The sequence below is a fragment of the Camelus bactrianus genome, chromosome 4 (assembly GCF_048773025.1).
Source record: "Camelus bactrianus isolate YW-2024 breed Bactrian camel chromosome 4, ASM4877302v1, whole genome shotgun sequence".
Classification (NCBI taxonomy): Eukaryota; Metazoa; Chordata; class Mammalia; order Artiodactyla; family Camelidae; genus Camelus; species Camelus bactrianus.
The window spans coordinates 96,403,111-96,419,204 of NC_133542.1; the positions used below are offsets into that span (position 1 = coordinate 96,403,111).

Below are 16,094 nucleotides of genomic sequence, written 5' to 3' on the forward strand. Positions count from 1 at the left end.
TGAAACTTTATTTCATTCTCATTGACTTGACACTGCTATACATTTTTAAGAAGGGATTTCTGGTGAGGAGTAGCTGATATCTTTTTACATATCAGGATAACTATGTAAAACCATGGAGTTCAGAGACAAAGAATGTTTTGGGTACTATTATTTCAGATTTTACATTTTATTAATGGTGAAATGAAGGTCCAGTGAGATGATAGGACTTGCCAGAGTCAAATGTCTAGAAAAATCCAGATTCTAGTTAGAGCTCATTTCTTCTGCTGCCTAGGTATTGTTTCCTTCAAAACTCTTTTCCCCGATGATATTGAAATATATCAAAGTCATAGTGTGCATCTGTTTCATGTGGCTCCGAACCTGTGTGAATAGAAATAAGCATTCTTATTTCTTAGTAAGAAGCTCTCTGGTAGATTCTAAGGACTCAAAATTCTCAAAGATGTTTCAAATTGAAGACACCTGCAGAGGGGAAGCAGCCACCATGAATCACCTTTTGTTTGTGTCAATTCTCATGTGGTTTCGAGGCAACTATTTCCTCACCCAGATAATTCAGACAGTTTGAGACTGACTCAAAATAGTTTGACAATGGAAGTTTGACAATTTCCTAATTGGTGAATAGTGATAGAATTTTATTTTATGATAAAATAGACCATGATTTATTCACATTGGTACTTCCACTCAGGATTAAAGAGATTTTATTTCATCTCAATAATTTTATATCTGGCTTTTTTTTTTTCCCCACACCAAAAAAAATTCTAGTTCTCAGTGATCCCAGTATAATTAATCGTTTACTTTACCTGACAGTACACATAGCAGCGTCAGTATAAAAATACCAACACTACAACCAACAAAAAACTGCTGAAAAGTGTTGAAGATTTTTCTTTAAATTATTTTTTATCTTTAGAGCATACCCCCATTAGGGAGGCATTATCAAATTATTGTATCTTAAACTCTTAAGCTGATGTGAAATGGTCTCTCTCTATGTGTTTATGCCACTAATTTAATGCACAGGTTCATTTGTTTAATTTTACTTTCTATATTTAGGGACTGATCTTTTAAATTCAATTTTGTTGTATAACTGTGTAAAACATTTACAAAATTCTGAAATTAAGTCTACCAAACAAAGTATATTTAGAGAGTGTCGGTTTCTATCTGTACACTCCTAAGCCTGGTTTTCTCTGCTATAGGTCGCCATTATTTTTAAATTAAAATTTTGGTTTATTCCTACACTAAGAATAAGCAAATACATATTCATTTCTTTTTATCTCTTTTAGATTGACAGCTGCATGTTATTTATACAGAGAGATTACTTGCTTTTTTAAAAATAATAGCCTTACTGAGATATATTTCACATTACACAAAATTCTTTTATAATGTACACTTTGGTGGCCTTTAGTATATTAACATAGTTGTGCCACCATTACCACACCACGGTCTAATCTCAGAATATTTTCATCAACCCCAAAAAGCAACCCCATATCCATGAGCAGTGACTCCCTATTCCCCCATTGCTCCAGCCCCTGGCAACCACTAAGTCACTTCATGTCTCTCTGAATTTGCTGGATTTGAGCATGTAACAGAAATTGAATGATGTTCTGTTGTGACTGGCTTCTCTAATTCAGCGCACTATTTTTGAGGTTCATCTATATTGTAGTACAGATCAGTACCTTCTTCTTTTAACTTCCAAGTAATATTTTATTTGATGCCTGTACCATATTTTATCGATCCATCACTTGCTAGGTATTTATGGTGTCTTCAGTTTTCAGTTATTCTGAACAATGCTGCTGTGAAGATGATGTGCCCATCTATGTGTGATGTGTATTTTCAATGTTTTGAGTATATACCTAGGGGTAGAATTGCTGGATCATATTGTATCTCTATGTTTAACATTTTGAGAAAATGCTAAACTTTTTCTAAAGTGGCTGTACCCTTTTACAGGGCATACGGTTTCACTTTCTCTTCCTCCTCACTAACACTCGTTTACCTTTTTGATTATAACCATCCTAGTGAGTGTGGAGCGGTTCCTCAGTGTGGTTTTAACTTAAATTCAGCTAACATTTAATGATGCTGAACATCAGCTCATGTGCCTGTTGGCCGTTGGCATTTATTCTTTGGAGAAATGTTTATTCAGATCTGTTGATCATTTTTAAAGTGAGTTATTTGTCTTTTTATTATTGGATTGTAAGATTATATATTCTGCATACAATTCCCTTGTTAGACAGTTTATTTGAAAATTCTTTCTTTCATTCTATGAGTTACCTTTTTATTTTCTTGATAGTTTTATTGCTTTAGCTAGTATATTTATCTCTGTTATCCACTTGGAGTTAATTTTCTTGCATTGGGTGAAGCTGCGGTCCAACTTCATTCTCTTGCATGTGGCTTTTCTATTATCCCAGAAAGACTGTTTTTTAACAGTTTTTAAAAAGCTCACTTAGCCTAAGAAGACAGCCTAAGAGACATATCAAAATGTCTCTAGTGGATCCGAACTGAGCCCTTTACTGAGTGAGCACAGAATGACCTTACAAGCATATTTATTCTCGATCCTTTTTATTAAAAAACAGTACCCACAGCCGGAGATTAAAAGGGACAGTAAGTGCATAGGAAAGAAGCCTTTGCTAAAATATCTACTGAGTATGTTACTGCCAAGTAAGGCAACTTACATACATTTGTTTCAATATATCTGACTCTTAACAATAGGACTGCTTACTTTTTCAGAAATTGCAGAGGAACCTTTGAAAACAAGCACATCCTTTTTTTTCCTAAAACCACCTCGATGAGCGGAATGAACATTACACAGGTTTTAGCATGAAAATATAAAATAAATACGATATCCATTTGCCATCTGGTGTGTTGTAAATATATTCTTGTTTACTCTTTTCAGAAGCCCTAAATGAATTTCATAATTGCTTCATTCTCTGCAGGATGTGAAACCTCCATGGCCATTCTGGTGATGATGGCTTCTTTAACAAAACAAAAGCAAAATGAGGAGATAGGTGAAGTCATCCAGTGAACCTGCCTGTGTTTGTTTATGAAGGAAGTTGTCTCTTGAAATAATACTGTTCTGAGCTTCCGTCGCGGGTTTAAACAGTGTGACTAATGTCATCTGCTTCAAACGTGTAAGTGCATCGCTGAGACTACCCAGCAGGCTTTCCTGAAAATCAAATCAGAGACAGAGCAGAGCTTAGCAATAAAAGATGATTGGGATGTGTCCCCAGTGCAGTCTTCCACTATCTGTTAGCCTTAATTCTACCCTCCTGTCCTTTAGAATGGATATATAAGTGCATGACTAAATGCAGACCATTGTTGAGAGCCACCTGAGTGGCGCATTCTCCTTGTTTTGTGATAGCCGGTATCTAAATATATAATCTCTGTGATCACATCTACTTAGCGAGAGCTTTATATATAGCATACTGAGCTTTACCAGACACAGATGTTATTTTGGTGCTTGGAGTCAGTCACATATATTCTCAAAGAAACTTTCTGATGGTCGCTGATTTTTCTGTCCCCGACTCCATTAGGATTCTTTCCAGTCGGTAATCATTTAACAGCAGGTGCATTTTATGAAACAGGCACAGGAATCTTGAGTGAACTCATGATGAGAAGTCCTTCCATGCTGAACATCTAGACAGAACTGCTGAATAATGTGGGTAGTTACGGGCACCCACCCATGCACGGATTTATTGTTTGTTCAGTGCAATTTGTGTGAGCCCATTAGGGATCTTGGAGTGAAGACACTTTGTTTTAATCCAGTTTTCTCCTTTATCTCTTACTGATTTCATCATGTTTTAGTGGATTTTCTCCTCTCTCAGGATCGTTTTCTTTTAAAAATCCCCTGCTACCGCCCTTTGTTTAGGACCACATCTGGTCATGCCTTCCCTACCAAATTAATTTCCTAGTAGGCATTTGTTACTCCAGTTTTAATACTGAAAAGCAGAAGGGAAAGGATCATGTCTTTAGAAAATTTACATTTTAAAATAGGATAGAAGAAGGTGTTTGAAGAGGGAAGATTAAAAAAAAACTAAGAGAGAGGGGCAAATATTTTGCAGAGGAAAATAAATGTGTATATAATGAGCATATGCACACACACATACAGTACACAAATCATAAAAGTCCAGCTCAATGGAGTTTTATAAACACAGCCACCTCTCCAACACCTGGATCTTGAGATAATTACTGGTGTGACTTTTGAAACTGTGTTAAACTATAATGTTTATGAAGAATGTATTGTTTTATGTCTGGCTCTTCTGAACCTTTGTGAGATTTGTTAATATTACTGGATGAAGTTATAGTCCATTTTTTAAAGTTTCTGAATAGTATTTCACTGGACAGATACACCACATTTTATTTATCTATTCTATTGGTGATGGGCATTTTTGGATTATCTGCAGTTTTTAGATATTAGTAATGTAATAGGGAAGAACACATCTGACTCCATATTAGATCTGTTCCATTAGCTCTAACGCTGTGCTGGCTCCCGTGCTTAGTCACGCTGGTTCTGCGCCTTTTGTAAAGCAATGTTGCCTCCTGCCTGAAGTACAGGGTAGCCCGTTCTCAAGGCGCTGACCTTTAAGGGTATAACACTTTCCCATTCATATAAAGATGAAAAGTTGCAAAATAGAGAATAACACTTGTCTTGTTAGAGGTTTACAGAAACATCACGACCTGACCCAGGTGGACATCTGTAAGAACAAAGGATTCTGACTTCAAGAGGTTTGCAACAACCAACCACAACCCCTCCCCTTTTTCGTATAAAAGGAGCCTGAATTCTTACTTGGGGAAGATGGTTCTCTTGGACATTAGTCTGCCATCTTCTCAGTCTGCCCGCTTTCTGAATAAGGTCATTATTCCTTGCCCCAACGCATCATCTCCTGATTTATTGGCCTGTCATGTGGCAAGCAGAACAAGTTTGGACTTGGTAACAGTAATATTCTGACTATGAATACTTTCTTAGGAAATACACTCATTTCTATTGGGCATTTATTTACTTGGAGTGGAATGCTTAGATCAAAAGTCACTTTTCAATTTTGAAAATATGTCCAACAAGTTTCAGCAGCACGTGAAAGTTCAAATTTCATTATCAGAAACAGGAGGTATTTTGTATCTTTTTAAGTTAGCCACTCTGGCGGATGTGTATCAATAGCTCAACGTGTTTTGGTATCTCATTGTGAATTAATTTTTATTTCCCTTATGAGTAAAGTCTTTTGATTATTTTTTCTTACTTTCATTAACCATTTGGGTTTTCACATTTATGAAGTATCTGTCATAGTAGTTAGCATTTTTTTCTCTATTCAGCTATCAGCTAAATAGTTCTAGTTAGCTCTGTTTCTCTATTGAAGCATTTGCATTTGTATTGGTTGGGAAGAAGTTTTTACACATTATGAATATGAGTCCTTTGCAGGATGTACGGTTGACCCTTAAACGATGAAGTCAGAGTATGACTTCATATTCAGCTCTCTGAATCTGGGTTTCTGCATCCACAGACTCAACCAACAGCTGATCGTGTATTATTGTAGTAGTATTTTGACTGAAAAAACTCTGTGTATAAGTGGACCTATACAGTTGTTCAAGGGTCACCTGTATATTCTGGTTCCACTGTGTGGCTTCTTTTATCTAAAATGACAAGCCATTAAAAAGTAGGCACAATATTTCAATAGGCATTTCTCTAAAGATGGCTCACAAATGGCCACTCGGCACATGAAAAATTACTCAAGATCAGTAATCATTAGGGAAATGGAAGTCAAAGCAAACATGAGGTACCACTTTAAACCCTGTTGGATGGCTAAGAAAAAGATCATGACCAATGTTGAGGATGCTGAGAAAATTGAGTAACCACACATACATTGCTGGTGGTGTTTATAAGTGAAATCCTTTGGAAAACAATTTTACTGCTCCTCACAATATTAAGCATAGAGCTACCAAATGATTCAGCAGTTCCACTCCTAGGTATAAACCTAAGATGACTGAGAGCATATGCCCCACAAAAATTCATGAATGCTCACAGCAACATTATTCATAATGGTCAAAAGGTGGAAACAAGTCAAATGTCTATAAACTGAATGTGGCATAGCTGCACAGTGGAATTTTACTTGGCAATAAAAAAGAATAAAGTTCCTGGCACATGCTAAAACATGGGTGAATCTTGAAAACATTATGCTAATTGAAAGAAGCCAGTCAGTAAAGACCACGTTTGTAGGATTTCATTTATATGAAATGTGCAGAATGGGCAAGTTCAAAGAAACAGAATCTAGATTAGTGGTTGCCGGACAGCTAGGCGTGAAAGCAACTGAAGTGACTTGTAGTGAATGTGGTTTGGGTGATGAAATGCTCTAAAATTATATAGTTGTGTGGTTTTTGTAACTCTATGAATAAACTAAAAAGCTCTGAGTTGTAAACTTTTGAGAGATAGATGTTATGATATGTGTATTATATTTTATTAAGCCGGTTTTAAAAAAATACAACTGGAAACAACCTAAACACATCAGTGGGAGAATTAATAACGATCATGATATAACTACACAGTGGACTGTTTAAACAGTGAATAAGCTTGAGTTGTGTATACTAAAAGCAATGGATTTTAAAATAAACATGTTGAGTGGGTAAAAAAAAATAAAACATATGGGAGTGATAAACACTAAATACAGGCTAGTGATTACAATTTTAGTATTTCAAGAAAGAGATTGAGGCATGGTACACAGGAATCTTCACCTGTGTTAGAAATGTTTTTAATTCTTAAAATTATTGTGGCTATAGAGGATTTCATTGCATTTCTTTTATGGCTCTTATATTAGATAATTTATAATTGAAAAAAAGTGATACAAGAGGACAGAAGACTTAATGGTAAGAATTAGGATCAATTATATTCAGGGTTATATGTAAAATTATGTTCTTTTTAATTCATTAAGTAGAGCAATTTTCTTCTCATAAATAATAAAGGTCAATTAACTTTGAGAGCAGAAAATATCTGTAGCTTTGTGAACATGAGCATTAAAGTTGAAGCTAGCACCTTGCCTGATACTCTGAAATGTGTCCAGTGGTCTCAGATTTTTACTGCTGGCACATCAGCCAAGAAGTCATCAGGCATAAAATGGTGCCCCCCCCTTTTCCAGATAATTGCCAGTGAAAATTCTGTGCTTGTTCTAGCTCAGTGATTCGCCACCCTAGCCGCAACTTAAAATCACCTGGGGAGGTTTTTAAAATGTGCCCTCTGTGCCTCACCTACAGATATTCTAATTTAATTATTTCTGGGTGGAGCCTAAGCATTGGCTGCTTCTGAAAGCTCTCCAGGTTATTCTAATGTGAGACCAGGTTTGAGAGACGTTACTCTAGACTTGGTGCTCCCTACTTACTTCCTGTGCTCTCTGACCACCTTTTCCAAATCCAATTTTTTCTCTCTCCTTGGAGGTGTTTCATTGGTATTGATGGCCTTCTTAGATCTCCTCCGGCATGGACCTAGCTTCCTTTTGCCTCCTGCCTACATGGTTTCTTGATTCCAGCGTTCCCTGCAGCTCTGGGAGAGAAATGCTTTCCTCCATCTGGTTTCCCCAAGCTAATAACCCTCATGGCTCATAGCACTATCGGAGCAGATTTACACATTTGCTGATGAATTGCCATGTTGATAAGTAAAGAAAGAAATACTAAATAAGACTTTAAAATTGGTTTTGGCATGAAATCATGACTGGTGTTTTGCTGAAAGAATATGCAAAGATTAAGGAAGACGATACTCCTTGACTACCTCACATCCCATCAGGAGTCCAGCTAACTGGACAACGTTTTTGATAACTCGCAGAAACTGAGACACATCCTCTCTTAGCTCGGTACTCACTGTACTGCTCTCCATTGGAAGTAGTCTTCGACATGGTTCTAAGCTTTCAGATGCGGTTTTCCAGTTCACTGGGTGGTTTCTTACTTCCTACTATGTCAACATTCCAAAGCCCCTTTCCCCTGTTCTTTTTTCTTTAGCCTTTTATTCTAGAGATTTTATTTGCATGTAGAGTATCAACTCTCAGACCAAGTTAATGACTGTTGAATCTTTGTCTCAAACCCTCCCCCTCTCCCAAATACCACACTCATGAGGTATTACAGGATGACATCAGGGATGTCCATGTTCTAATCAGAACCTTAAGATATGTTAACTGTTAGGGCATAAGGGACTTTGCAGGTGTGATTAAATTAAGGATCTTGAGATGAGGAGAGTATCCTGGGTTATTCAGTTGGGCCCATTGTCATCACAAGGGTTCTTAGTAAGAGGGACGCAGAAGGATCAGAGTGATTGGGAGTAGTAGATGGAACAGAAGCAATAGGTAGAGTGACACAAAGCAGGGACCATGAGCCAGGGGATGCTCAAGATGACTTCTAGAAGCTGAAAAAGTTACAGAAACAGATTCTCTTCTCAGAGTCTCCCAAAGGACCCAAGCATTGCCAAGACCTTGACTTTGCTCAGTGAGGATGATTTTGGATTTCCCACTTTCAGAAATACAAGGTAATAAATGTGGTATTTTAAAACACTAAGTCTGTGGTAATTTGTTATGCAGCAATAGGGAATTGATACAGTTCCTAATTCTGAAAAGAATTTCCATCTGGTTGAAAATTAATAGGTCTAAAATGAAATTTCTGCCTCTAAAACCAAATGGTATATTCACTCCTTTCTTAAGAAATCAAATAGCTCCCAAGTCTTACTGATTTCTTCATCATGCCACTTTCTTTCACTACCCTAACTCATGATCCGAGTTCAGGCACTAATCAACTTGTACAGGAATTATTGCTGCAGAGGATTTTCATCTGATCCCTTTCCACCAAGCTTTTTATTTTTACCTCAATTGTCAAGTACCTTTACATCAACCTGTTTTAGGTTCCACATTTCTCTTGTGCTCTAAAATTGTCCTTTATTATTATTATTTTTATTGAAGTATAGCCAGTTTATAATGCATCAATTTTCAGTGTACAGCATAATGCTTCAGTCATACATATACATACATATATTCATTTTCATATTTTTCATTATAGGTTACTACAAGATATTGAATGTAGTTCCTTGTGCTATACAGAAGAAACTTGTTGTTTATCTGTTTTACATGTAGTAGTTAATACTTGTAAATCTTGGACTCCCTGTTTATCCCTTCCCACCCTCTTCTAAAATTTTCATAGCCTGCTCATCACTTAGCAAGTAAATTATAGATTCTTTAAGTATCTTTTCAAGAATCTCTTCATTTTCTAGTATATAGTTACATACTGTCCATTCTCCAAGAAGAAGAATTATTTCTCTTCTGTTTCAAGGCATATAACACTTTTTATATCATATCTGTGTTAAATAATACCATGCATTGCTGTTTTCAGTATAATTGTTAACATACATATTAATTTTAATATTCTGAAAAGGGAAAAAGAGGATTCTGTCTTAGTCTTGGATTTTCTGAGCCTCACTTTGCAGCTTGTTAAATGAAATAGTATTGAATAATATTGAGCAAAAGAATAATCTGTATCAATTACAAATTATGGCTATTTAATAAGTATTGACACAATTAATTCTTAATTTTTTTTTGAGAGAAAACCAAGACAGTGGAGCTATCCAAAAGCAGGGAAAAGTTTTTAAATTATTCTTCAACAGTAAGAAATCATGCATAACTAAAGATAACCTAACATATGAAATTAAGCAGACAAATTTTCAATACGTATGGTAGTATGTTTTATTTATTTGTCTATTTAGAGATTTTATATATATTATATATAGTATATCTAGTTATCTATCTGTCACTTTGCTAAGTATTGTGGAATCAGACAAAAAGAATAATTATGTACGCCAAAGGATCAGATAGTGTAGTAACAGGGATATTTGATTTCAACACTTAAAGCCATCTAAAATAAAATGAGCTTTAATTAAAATGACCAATAGTATTTCCCCTCTGTTCTACTATGTATATATGCACACATACATAAACACATATATATTTTTCATAATGTGGCATATATGTATCATTCTCATCAGATCTAAGTTGCACCTGATATTTTAGTGCTAAAGCTGAGATACTCTTTAAAAATGTTCAGTTTGATAGTTTGAATTCAAACTAAAGAAAGCCAAATAGGACATGAATAGCCACTAATACTCACAGAGTCACTGATTGATCTACATCTAACCACATCTTTCATAGATGAATTCCTTATGTATTTCCACTACAAATTTATACAGTCCCTTCTTGAGCATTCAGAAAGGAGGAAATTTATCCTCTCTGATAACAGTTCAGAATACCCTTAAAAATCCTGGACTTCCAGATAGTTCACTCTTAGAAGTTTGAACTCTTACCATTTAGAGTTAGAGACAATTCAAATCTGTGTCAGCACTTCTGAAAAGTTAGAAGCCTATCTAGTCCAAGCATTAAAAAAGAAAGCCTGATATGTATCTTTGCATATAATCTAAGCCCAGGCATGCAGGAAGGCCTGCTTAAGGAAAATTGATTATGTCCTCTCACTAATGAGGCCTGATAGCTAGTCTTTCTGTTCTTTATCCAGCTACAAGCTGAATATTTCATCCCTTCCCCTTATAAGAGACTTTTTAAAATTGTCCTTTCTTACTTGTAGAGATGGTATTCATAGTTGTATGCAGTTGGGATTATTGGAATAGTATGATCAAAATTCCCTACTGTATATATACAATGGAATATTACTCAGCCATAAAAAAGAATTCAGTAATGTTATTTGTACCAACATGGATGGACCTAGAGATTATCATACCAAGTGAAGTAAATCAGACATAGGAAGACAAATATCATATGATATCACTTATATGTGGAATCTAAAAAAATAATACAAATGAACTTACAAAACAGAAATAGACTCACAGACATAGAAAAGAAGCTTATGGTTACCAACAGGGAAAGGGGGATGTAGGTAAATTAGGAGTTTGGGATTAGGAGACATAAACTACTGTATACAAAATAGATAAAAAAAGCCCTACTCTTAGCACAGGGAACTATATTCAATACCTTGTAATAACCTCTAATGAAAAAGAATATGAAAAGGAATATATATATAATGTATGTATAACTGAATCAGTATGCTGTACACCAAAATCAAACACAACACTGTAAATCAGCTATATTTCAATTAAAAAAAAAGATACAAGGATATATTGTACAACACAGGGAATATAGCCAATATTTTATAACAACTATAAATGGAATATAACCTTTAGAAATTGCATATCACTGTGCTGTACACCGAAATTTTATAATATTACAAATCAACTTTATCTCAATAAAAATTCTTTTAAAAATTTGAAAAAATTTCCTGTTGTATAGCAGGATCACAGATTCTCTCATATTGTCATAAGTGTATTTTTATCTACATTATCATACTTTCTTTTTTTTTTTCTACTTGAAGTTCAGTCGATGACAATGTATCTCTATCTGGGATCTTGTGCTGTACACCATACATATATATATTCATTTTCATTTTATTTCAGCTAAACTCCTTTCCTCTGCATATTATATCCTCAGTGATCATAGAGTGATAGTGAAAGGATGAGTCTCCCACCAGCCAGATGAGTTCATGATCCCTGACAGTTAATAGAGACTTCAGAGCCATTTAATTGCCTTTACATCCATATCTTAAATATATTAAAAATAAGACAATTAAGAAACATTTTAAAGAGGTAAAGTGTAATCAATCATATGTAACTGTTGAACTCAAAGCTAATGTATTTTGTTTGTTCAGAAGTTCCTGTAGTTTATTCCGTTCCAGAAGTCTCCTTCGTATTTTTCTTATTACTTGTAATAAAGAGTCTGATTCCAGTTTGGACGTGTGACTGCAGACAGCTTTCAAGGCCCACCTCTCCCAGTTCCTGGAGTGTTCCCTCCTGTGGCATCAGTGACAAGTTCAAAATGCTGAACCCCATCCTAGAACCATCCCCCCTTCCTGTGCCACTATTTTACATTGCTCAGTTTTTACTTGGGAAACAAGAAAGTCTATTTTTCTCCTTCTCCATCTTTTTTCCTATTTCTCCTTCTAAATCTTCAGTTTGTTAGTTTCTAAGAAACCAAAGCATTGCTTCCGATGTACTTGTGACTCATAAAGCTTAAGTGAAACAGCCCTTGTGAAAGCTTTGTTCAGGGTTTTCTTGAAGACTGTCGTTCCTAAAATGCAAACGGGATTGTCTGATAGGTTTAGGAGGCTAAGAGGTTGAGGAGAAGTTGGAGGAAGAGATAAATGTGAGAAAGATGGCTTTATTAAAATTAACTTTATCTTGTGGCAGAGACTTTGCTATTGAGCCGAGCTTGATTTGACTGATTCCCTCTGGAGATCAGAGTCCCTTGTTCTAAAACATCAAGAAAGTTGGCTTGCTGTGATGTCACGTCGGACGCTGCCTACGTATGTCTGAATCTTCATACATGGCAAAAAATAAATCTATATATGAGTATACATATATATGTATATGTATATGTATATGCTGAAAATACTATATACTTACTTTAAAATTATGTTTGATTATTTTCAAGTATTTTATACAATAAAGTTGTAAAGTTGCCCAGTGGTTTCCATAAGACAAGGTAGCTTTAATTTTGAAAAATTATTTTTCAAGTTTTGCTTTCTTCTTTAGATCAAAGGTAGGAAAAGAGGAGAGAAAATGATTTATTTCTAAGCCAGCATTTAGATGCAAGTCTGAGAACTGTTGACTTTGGAAAATAAAGGAAGAAAGGGAATTGGCCTGTAGACAGTTCAAGGAAGAATTTGGTTAAATAGCCACCTGCCATGCTTCAGAGGGTTTTTGAACCTTAGACTGGGAATATAAGGAATAATTTTTATCAGTCTTGCTTTGGAATCCTCATTAACTTTTCTCTTCACTGTACTACACAAAGGACATTGTCGTACCTATATTCTGATTGTAGAAAAAATAATAATGTATCTTTAAGTGTTAGTAAAATGTTCAAACTATCATTGCATGATCCAACTTCTAAGAATTGAGCTAAAGAATATAGTGAGAGAGAAAAAAGCATGTAACATGAATGTTACATTTTTCATATGAAAATATTTTTATTCAAATTAGTTGAAATTTAGAACATTATGATACATGAAAACATAACAATAAAGAAATGAAGGCTTAAAAATTTCACATATGCTACTTAAAAACTGCATAAATATCTCCTTTTAAAGATAAAGACAGGAAGAAATATATACATAATAGAATTGTGAAGATGATAGTCTTTTAAGTTTTCTGTATAATATTTGCATAATTTAAAAGAAGTTCTTACATTACTGTAGTTACATGTGAAAATTACACCACTCATCTAAATCTGGTAACTGAGGAAGCTGTCTTAGTGATTGAAAAGGTGTTCCCTGAAGGGCCCATCAGGAGGACACAATGGTGTAGGGTGTTTCTGAGGGGGATAATTTTTTCCGTTAGCCAAATATTCATGCGTGTCTGAATAGAGATGGAGTTAAGCATGTGATATAAAGTAGGTGAGTGAGAGCATTTCCTTTGAGAAAACTAAATTATTGTTGAGTGACAGTTGGTCTGTGTAAACTTAACCTGGGATTGCAGAATCCTAGGGAGTAACTGATGAGGTAAAGAAAGCTCCAGAAACCTGGGCAATCTTCCAACACCAACAGTCATCCAGAGTAAAGAAATATTAGAGGTTGTACATCCATGGTGTCTTAGAGATTTACAAGAGGACTGTGTTTGGCCAAATGCTTGAGCACCATGAACAAATAATCTAGAGGATCCCTGCCTTCAAAAGCCAGCTTCAGTGAAACACGTTTGAAAGGAGAAGCATCTGCAAGCTGAGGTTATTAGAGAAGCTGCCTGCTGGCGTGGAGGTGAGCTTTTGCATATCATCTCTTGGACAGAGATTAGGCTGAATGAGACAAGCTTTCTATGAGAAGGAAGAGTGTACAGAAGACCCAAGTCACTTATTGGAGAAAGGCTGAGGTTATCATTTTCCTTCCGGGGGGATCGACTATGCCTAAGGAAACAGAACCCACAAATAACCAAATGGCTGCTCTGTCAGAGCCTCAAGTACACCACAATTTTCATGCAGTAGCTGTGCCATGCATTGGCCGTCTACCTGAGCGATGGCTACTGCCTTTTATGTTAGTTCCTTTCTCACCGGGGATGATCTGTAAAGTGGAGGATAGAATGAGATGTCATCTAACGCTTAGGAAGGGGGAAATGCAGCCCAGCAAGCTACTACCTGAAGTGAGACTCGAATTTCCCTTCAACTTATAAAAGACTGGACTGACGCAAACACATGTATCAATAGAAATTCTCCTTAGTGGGAGCCATTAGGATGGAAGCCAAAATTATGCATCATGGGAAATAAATTATAGATAAGTAGGTAGGTAGATTTGATTTTGTTCTGCTTTTAGATCATATCAAGATTGTGAGGCTGTTTTTTTCAAAGGGAAAAAAATGTCTTGAGTGAGGGGGTCACTCTACTGGGGGTTGGGTTGTACTAGAGTAAGAAGAACAGGAGAAGACAGACAGTGTCCTGAGGAGTGAGTGAAGCTGTGGGAGCCAGGGGTGCTTGCTGGAAGCAGGAAAGACTGAGAGGTTAACTGTCAAGAGGCAAAAATAACTGCCAGGTGGGAGTTGAAAGTGTTGGGAGGGGGTAGAATGGAGCCCGAATAAGAGTTCCAGGGGCAATGGCTGCTCTTATGAGGAAACCCTGCTATTACCAACTTAGTCTGAAGCAGTGTCTGGCCAGCAAGGCTCTGTGCTTCTGGTGAGTGTCCTAGCAGTGATGTCTGGGAGTAAAGAAGGTTAGAACAAAGCAAGGAAACATTTTTCTCCCTGCCAATAGCAGGCTTGCACCAAAGCTGGAGTCTGCATGTGGGAGTCTTTAGCGTGCTGTCTAATAGTTTGTAAATATTCAGTATCTGTGTGTGTGTGTGTGTGTGTGTGTGTGTGTGTGTAAGTAAATATAAACTTTAATTTGTCCCCCATTTTTTCCTTCTCACCTAACCTGACTACAGGACTCCCATGCTGTCCTCTGCTGGAGGTAGCCTGGTCAAAAACACTGTAATTGCAGAAATGATTCTTCTTTTTATCTTCTGTGAAACCTATGCCTTTCCCCTGCCCGACCATTAAAGGGAGTGGCTGCCTCCAGATGTATTATATGCAGGTCCAAATGGTGAAGAGTGCATAGAGGAATTAGGGGTGGGATCTAATACACAAGAAGAGAGATCCCGGTGTCCTGAGGGGCAGTGCCCAGCCCCCTGCCTGCTGTGTGCCTGCACACCTTCAGCCCTCTGAGGGAGACCCATGTGGAAAAGGATGACATCGAGCAAAGAGCATAGGTGTGGGAAGTCCCTCTCCCTACAGCACATCGCCGGCTGCTCTTAGCTCCCAAGTTTGAGAGCAGGAAGACTTGCTTCAGATGGCTGGCACTGCAGTCCCCAGCCCTGCCTCAGATGCACAGAAGAGTGTACAGAAGGAGAAAAGCATGACTCTCTTTCTGAAACAAGGTAAGGACTTGAGGATTAAGGGGATAATTTTGAACTGGGCTCGGCCAACTTGAAAACTCCAACAAGGATGCTACCACAGCTTAAGGGGCCAAGCAAAGGTCTCAGCTTGCTTTTCTCTGGTTTCCAGGGATATTGGAGTTTTTGTGTGAATTAGTAAGGTTAATATTGTCTTACTTATAGAAGAAACATTTCCAAAACTTACCACGGTCATCTTGAAGCTGAATTCTATTACTTCCTTTTTTAGGCATGAGTCCCATGAGTATAAAGGTGCCAATAAGCAGAATATATTTTAAAAATGAGCTATGGAGAGGAGGACTCTGGAATATTGGACAAAGGGAATAAATAAATCCATGGCTTATATGGCGGCCGGGGGGTGTGGCTGTGATTTACAAGTGAGACATTGGGTAGGTAAATTCTTCAGAGAAATCTGGTGTCATAAGAGATGCTGGAAGAAACACAGGGTGAAAATGTCACTCAGGAATTAAGTGAGCTTTTCCATGCCCCCATCACCTTGCCGTCAAAACAGTTTTTCTGCAGAACCACTCCTGATCCATAGAATGGCTATGAGGTTTGGGGCAAGTCACTCTAGTTGCTGGTTAGGTTAAATGCTGAATAATTTTTTTTCCCAAGAAAGAGCAGGTAGC

At 36.7% G+C, this 16,094-nt stretch overlaps 1 long non-coding RNA gene across 3 annotated transcripts in view; it reads left to right on the plus strand.

Annotated features, from left to right (window-relative positions):
* The first annotated feature begins 3,070 nt into the window (after positions 1-3,070).
* Positions 3,071-16,094, plus strand: part of LOC141577558 (uncharacterized) — a 91,355-nt gene continuing 78,331 nt past the window's right edge. Inside the window, exon 1 of one of the 3 annotated variants that reach the window (XR_012506811.1) lies at positions 3,071-15,450. This is a non-coding gene — a long non-coding RNA (uncharacterized LOC141577558). The remainder of the gene's footprint in view (positions 15,451-16,094) is intronic. The other 2 variants (XR_012506812.1, XR_012506810.1) reach the window with 2 other exon arrangements.